Source organism: Bombus flavifrons, chromosome 4 (genome assembly GCF_040668555.2).
Source record: "Bombus flavifrons isolate JBK064 chromosome 4, iyBomFlav1_principal, whole genome shotgun sequence".
NCBI classification, from domain to species: Eukaryota; Metazoa; Arthropoda; class Insecta; order Hymenoptera; family Apidae; genus Bombus; species Bombus flavifrons.
Genome location: NC_138445.1, coordinates 1,934,266 through 1,942,555, shown reverse-complemented (window position 1 = coordinate 1,942,555; position 8,290 = coordinate 1,934,266).

Below are 8,290 nucleotides of genomic sequence, written 5' to 3'. Positions count from 1 at the left end.
GTTATAACGTAATACTATATTACGTTATACGTTATAACGTAATACTATATAACGTTATACGTTATATGGTAATACTATATAAGGTTATACGTTATATGGTAATACTATATAACGTTATACGTTATATGGTAATACTATATAACGTTATACATTATAACGTAATACTATATAACGTTATACGCTATAACGTAATACTATATAACGTTATACGTTATAACGTAATACTATATAAGGTTATACGTTATATGGTAATACTATATAACGTTATACGTTATAACGTAATACTATATAACGTTATACGTTATAACGTAATACTATATAACGTTATACGTTATATCGTAATACTATATAACGTTATACGTTATAACGTAATACTATATAACGTTATACGTTATATGGTAATACTACATAACGTTATACGTTATAACGTAATACTATATAACGTTATACGTTATAACGTAATACTATATAACGTTATACGTTTTATGGTAATACTATATAACGTTATACGTTATAACGTAATACTATATAACGTTATACGTTATAACGTAATACTATATAACGTTATACGTTATATGGTAATACTATATAACGTTATACGTTATAACGTAATACTATATAAGGTTATACGTTATAACGTAATACTATATAAGGTTATACGTTATATGGTAATGCTACAAAACGTTATACGTTATATGGTAATACTATATAACGTTATACGTTATAACGTAATACTATATAAGGTTATACGTTATAACGTAATACTATATAACGTTATACGTTATAACGTAATACTATATAAGGTTATACGTTATATGGTAATACTATATAACGTTATACGTTATAACGTAATACTATATAACGTTATACGTTATATGGTAATACTATATAACGTTATACGTTACAACGTAATACTATATAACGTTATACGTTATATCGTAATACTATATAACGTTATACGTCATAACGTAATACTATATAACGTTGTACGTTATAGAGTAATACTGTATAACGTTATACGTTATAACGTAATACTATATAACGTTATACGTTATATCGTAATACTATATAACGTTATACGTTATAACGTAATACTATATAACGTTATACGTTATATGGTAATACTACATAACGTTATACGTTATAACGTAATACTATATAACGTTATACGCTATAGCGTAATACTATATAACGTTATACGTTATAACGTAATACTATATAAGGTTATACGTTATATGGTAATACTATATAACGTTATACGTTATAACGTAATACTGTGTAACGTTATACGTTATAACGTAATACTATATAACGTTATACATTATATCGTAACACTATATAACGTTATACGTTATAACGTAATACTATATAACGTTATACGTTATATGGTAATACTACATAACGTTATACGTTATAACGTAATACTATATAACGTTATACGTTATAACGTAATACTATATAAGGTTATACGTTATATGGTAATACTATATAACGTTATACGTTATAACGTAATACTATATAACGTTATACGCTATAACATAATACTATATAACGTTATACGTTATATGGTAATACTATATAACGTTATACGTTATAACGTAATACTATATAACGTTATACGTTATAACGTAATACTATATAACGTTATACGTTATAAGGTAATACTATATAACGTTATACGTTATAACGTAATACTATATAAGGTTATACGTTATAACGTAATACTATATAAGGTTATACGTTATATGGTAATGCTACAAAACGTTATACGTTATATGGTAATACTATATAACGTTATACGTTATAACGTAATACTATATAAGGTTATACGTTATAACGTAATACTATATAACGTTATACGTTATAACGTAATACTATATAAGGTTATACGTTATATGGTAATACTATATAACGTTATACGTTATAACGTATTACTATATAACGTTATACGTTATATGGTAATACTATATAACGTTATACGTTACAACGTAATACTATATAACGTTATACGTTATAACGTAATACTATATAACGTTATACGCTATAACGTAATACTATATAACGTTATACGTTATATGGTAATGCTATATAACGTTATACGTTATATGGTAATACTATATAACGTTATACGTTATATGGTAATACTATATAACGTTATACGTTATAACGTAATACTATATAACGTTATACGTTATAACGTAATACTATATAACGTTATACGTTATAACGTAATACTATATAACGTTATACGTTATATGATAATACTACATAACGTTATACGTTATAACGTAATACTATATAACGTTATACGTTATAACGTAATACTATATAAGGTTATACGTTATATGGTAATACTATATAACGTTATACGTTATAACGTAATACTATATAACGTTATACGCTATAACGTAATACTATATAACGTTATACGTTATAACGTAATACTATATAACGTTATACGTTATATGGTAATACTACATAACGTTATGCGTTATAACGTAATACTATATAACGTTGTACGTTATATGGTATTACTATATAACGTTATACGTTATATGGTATTATTATATAACGTTTTACGTTATATGGTAAAACTATATAGCGTTATACGTTATGACGTATTACTATATAACGTTATACGTTATGATGTAATACTATATAACGTTATACGTCATAACGTAATACTATATAACGTCATACGTTATAGCGTAATACTATATAACGTTATACGTTGTAACGTAATACTATATAACGTTATACGTTATATGGTATTATTATATAACGTTTTACGTTATATGATAATACTACATAACGTTATACGTTATAACGTAATACTATATAACGTTATACGCTATAACGTAATACTATATAACGTTATACGTTATATGGTAATGCTATATAACGTTATACGTTATATGGTAATACTATATAACGTTATACGTTATATGGTAATACTATATAACGTTATACGTTATAACGTAATACTATATAACGTTATACGTTATATGGTAATACTATATAACGTTATACGTTATATGGTAATACTATATAACGTTATACGTTATAACGTAATACTATATAACGTTATACGTTATAACGTAATACTATATAACGTTATACGTTATATGGTAATACTATATAACGTTATACGTTATATGGTAATACTATATAACGTTATACGTTACAAGGTAATACTATATAACGTTATACGTTATATCGTAATACTATATAACGTTATACGTCATAACGTAATTCTATATAACGTTGTACGTTATAGAGTAATACTATATAACGTTATACGTTATAACGTAATACTATATAACGTTATACGTTATATCGTAATACTATATAACGTTATACGTTATAACGTATTACTATATAACGTTATACGTTATATGGTAATACTACATAACGTTATACGTTATAACGTAATACTATATAACGTTATACGCTATAGCGTAATACTATATAACGTTATACGTTATAACGTAATACTATATAAGGTTATACGTTATATGGTAATACTATATAACGTTATACGTTATAACGTAATACTATGTAACGTTATACGTTATAACGTAATACTATATAACGTTATACGTTATATCGTAACACTATATAACGTTATACGTTATAACGTAATACTATATAACGTTATACGCTATATGGTAATACTACATAACGTTATACGTTATAACGTAATACTATATAACGTTATACGTTATAACGTAATACTATATAAGGTTATACGTTATATGGTAATACTATATAACGTTATACGTTATAACGTAATACTATATAACGTTATACGTTATATGGTAATACTATATAACGTTATACGTTATATGGTAATACTATATAACGTTATACGTTACAAGGTAATACTATATAACGTTATACGTTATATCGTAATACTATATAACGTTATACGTCATAACGTAATTCTATATAACGTTGTACGTTATAGAGTAATACTATATAACGTTATACGTTATAACGTAATACTATATAACGTTATACGTTATATCGTAATACTATATAACGTTATACGTTATAACGTATTACTATATAACGTTATACGTTATATGGTAATACTACATAACGTTATACGTTATAACGTAATACTATATAACGTTATACGCTATAGCGTAATACTATATAACGTTATACGTTATAACGTAATACTATATAAGGTTATACGTTATATGGTAATACTATATAACGTTATACGTTATAACGTAATACTATGTAACGTTATACGTTATAACGTAATACTATATAACGTTATACGTTATATCGTAACACTATATAACGTTATACGTTATAACGTAATACTATATAACGTTATACGTTATATGGTAATACTACATAACGTTATACGTTATAACGTAATACTATATAACGTTATACGTTATAACGTAATACTATATAAGGTTATACGTTATATGGTAATACTATATAACGTTATACGTTATAACGTAATACTATATAACGTTATACGCTATAACATAATACTATATAACGTTATACGTTATATGGTAATACTATATAACGTTATACGTTATAACGTAATACTATATAACGTTATACGTTATAACGTAATACTATATAACGTTATACGTTATAAGGTAATACTATATAACGTTATACGTTATAACGTAATACTATATAAGGTTATACGTTATAACGTAATACTATATAAGGTTATACGTTATATGGTAATGCTACAAAACGTTATACGTTATATGGTAATACTATATAACGTTATACGTTATAACGTAATACTATATAAGGTTATACGTTATAACGTAATACTATATAACGTTATACGTTATATGGTAATACTATATAACGTTATACGTTACAACGTAATACTATATAACGTTATACGTTATAACGTAATACTATATAACGTTATACGCTATAACGTAATACTATATAACGTTATACGTTATATGGTAATGCTATATAACGTTATACGTTATATGGTAATACTATATAACGTTATACGTTATATGGTAATACTATATAACGTTATACGTTATAACGTAATACTATATAACGTTATACGTTATAACGTAATACTATATAACGTTATACGTTATAACGTAATACTATATAACGTTATACGTTATATGATAATACTACATAACGTTATACGTTATAACGTAATACTATATAACGTTATACGTTATAACGTAATACTATATAAGGTTATACGTTATATGGTAATACTATATAACGTTATACGTTATAACGTAATACTATATAACGTTATACGCTATAACGTAATACTATATAACGTTATACGTTATAACGTAATACTATATAAGGTTATACGTTATATGGTAATACTATATAACGTTATACGTTATAACGTAATACTATATAACGTTATACGTTATATGGTAATACTACATAACGTTATACGTTATAACGTAATATTATATAACGTTGTACGTTATATGGTATTACTATATAACGTTATACGTTATATGGTATTATTATATAACGTTTTACGTTATATGGTAAAACTATATAGCGTTATACGTTATGACGTATTACTATATAACGTTATACGTTATGATGTAATACTATATAACGTTATACGTCATAACGTAATACTATATAACGTCATACGTTATAGCGTAATACTATATAACGTTATACGTTGTAACGTAATACTATATAACGTTATACGTTATATGGTATTATTATATAACGTTTTACGTTATATGGTAAAACTATATAGCGTTATACGTTATGACGTATTACTATATAACGTTATACGTTATGATGTAATACTATATAACGTTATACGTCATAACGTAATACTATATAACGTTGTACGTTATAGAGTAATACTATATAACGTTATAAGTTATAACGTAATACTATATAACGTCATACGTTATAGCGTAATACTATATAACGTTATACGTTATATGGTATAACTATATCACGATATACGTTATATGGTATTACTATATAACGTTATACGTTATGACGTAATACTATATAACGTTATTCGTTATGATGTAATACTATATAACGTTATACGTCATAACGTAGTATTATATAACGTTATACGTTATAACGTAATGCTACATAACGTTATACGTTATAGCGTAATACTATATAACGTTATACGTTATGATGTAATACTATATAACGTTATACGTTGTTACGTAATACTATGGAATGTCATACGTTATACCGTAATACTATACAACGTCGTATGTTATAACATAATGCTGTATAACGTTATACTCTATAACGCATTAGCATATAACGTTATAAGTTATATCTTAATGCTATATAACATTATACGTTTGAACGTTATACTATACATCGTCATACGTTGTAACGTAATACTATATAACGTTATACGTTATAACGTAAAACTATGCAACGTCATACGTTATTACGTACTAGTGTATAACGTTCTACGTTATAACCTAATACAATACAACGTTATTCGTTTGAACGTATTACTATATATATGTCGGGTTTACATTGGAGTTAGGGTTAGGAGCGTTTAATGAATCTTGTCTGGAATTGGCCTTCGGTGCGGTAGAGCAAATATACAGTTCATTAATACAGGTAGAGATATTATAGTGGTAACAGGTAATCGCGATGTTTAGGCATTCGCGACTCTAATGACAATGGTCTCATGTTCGATATCGAATTGACTTTCTGTCAAATTCTAAGTTGAACTTTATATTAAAACGTAGAATAATCACAGCTCGTAGAACGTTACTTATGTCGTCGATGAGATCGTACGAAAAAAAGTGTCTCTCCGGCACGGTGACGCTGCCGAGGAAAACTATGATGGGGTGTGTCTAAGGGCACGAGATTATCGGATTCGTCAAGGATAGCCTTCGTTCAGAAAGTGAGGGAAATTGACGTTGCTGTTTATTGGTCAATTTCCATCTTGGTGGTTAGAAAAGGATGCTAGTCGTCCTTGAGGGAAGATTGCTAGCGGGAAGCGTCGTTCGTTGAAAAAAATAGATCTCCCCTATCTTCCCGTAGTTGGGACAAAGACTGTTTGTCTGTTTGATGGACTTTAGATAACTAAATCTTAATATTTATAACGGCCCTCGGGCTAGCTGAACATGTACTGTGGAGATGCGTCGGCATCTGGTAACCATCACTTTTTTCCGAGACACGTCCGAGTTATTGCTGCCATTGCCGTATTTTTTAATATTTCTCCGTGAAAATTTTATACAATATTCTTCGAATGTCATACTTCAATGTACTATTGGTTTTAATAAAGAGATTTTAACTGTGTCGTCACAAATAATTCACAAAAACATGCCATATTTTGTACGAATTAACCTTAGCCCCCCTTAAAGCATGTTGTCAGGAAAGAAATCTATGATTCGTTAATTGATTGACTAAATAATTTCTTAATTCGTGGTCCAAATGTTTGTCTTATTCTATAAATTCTGGAGACATGGATTGTAACCCAACTAAAAATACACATTACGATATAAATCAAGATTAAAACGTGTTAGTAAGAACGTGTACATTTTAATAATTGAAAATTGTCAATGTTACATCAGAGTTATTGCATTTTTATTACGAACAAATAGCAAAATTTATGAGGCATAACTTTATTACGCAATAAAGCCATTCGTTCACAAGATTTGACCCCAATCAACGAACCACTGCATCGCGAATACTCTCAGTAAATCTTAACCGCATGCGCATCAACATCTGCATAAACAAACGCAACTTTTCTCTCATCAGTATTTTGAATTTCGCGCCCTATGTGGGCGTTTTCCATCGCCTCGTCATTTTTCCGTATAACTGGAAGAAGAAAAACAAAAGTCAAAAAGTCACAACTAGACAACGAACTTTCTAATTCGACAGCACCGGTTCGTCAAACATATGGGAGGATTAGCGTCGAGTATAATTGAGAATGCAAGGACGTGAGGAGATCATAAAGCTTAAGCGAGCGTAAAAATGGCCGATGTGGTAAATTCAATGCTATCCGAGTACTACTTGCTGAATAGAAATCGAAACGCGATTACGATGCCATGCTAGATAGTAATAAACGTCTGAATGATAATTTTGAAACAATTGAGAGATCAACAATACTTCAGAAATTCAAGTCATTTCGAGTATGGTTCAATAAAGGATCAAGATTCAATATAGAACCTTAGAGACTTGGATAATTTATAAATTTCGAGCTTCGATAGATCATCAGTGAAATATTATTTAACAAGCACTCCACCCAAATTCATAATTTATCATGGCTACTAATTACGTATTGATGCAATTAGAA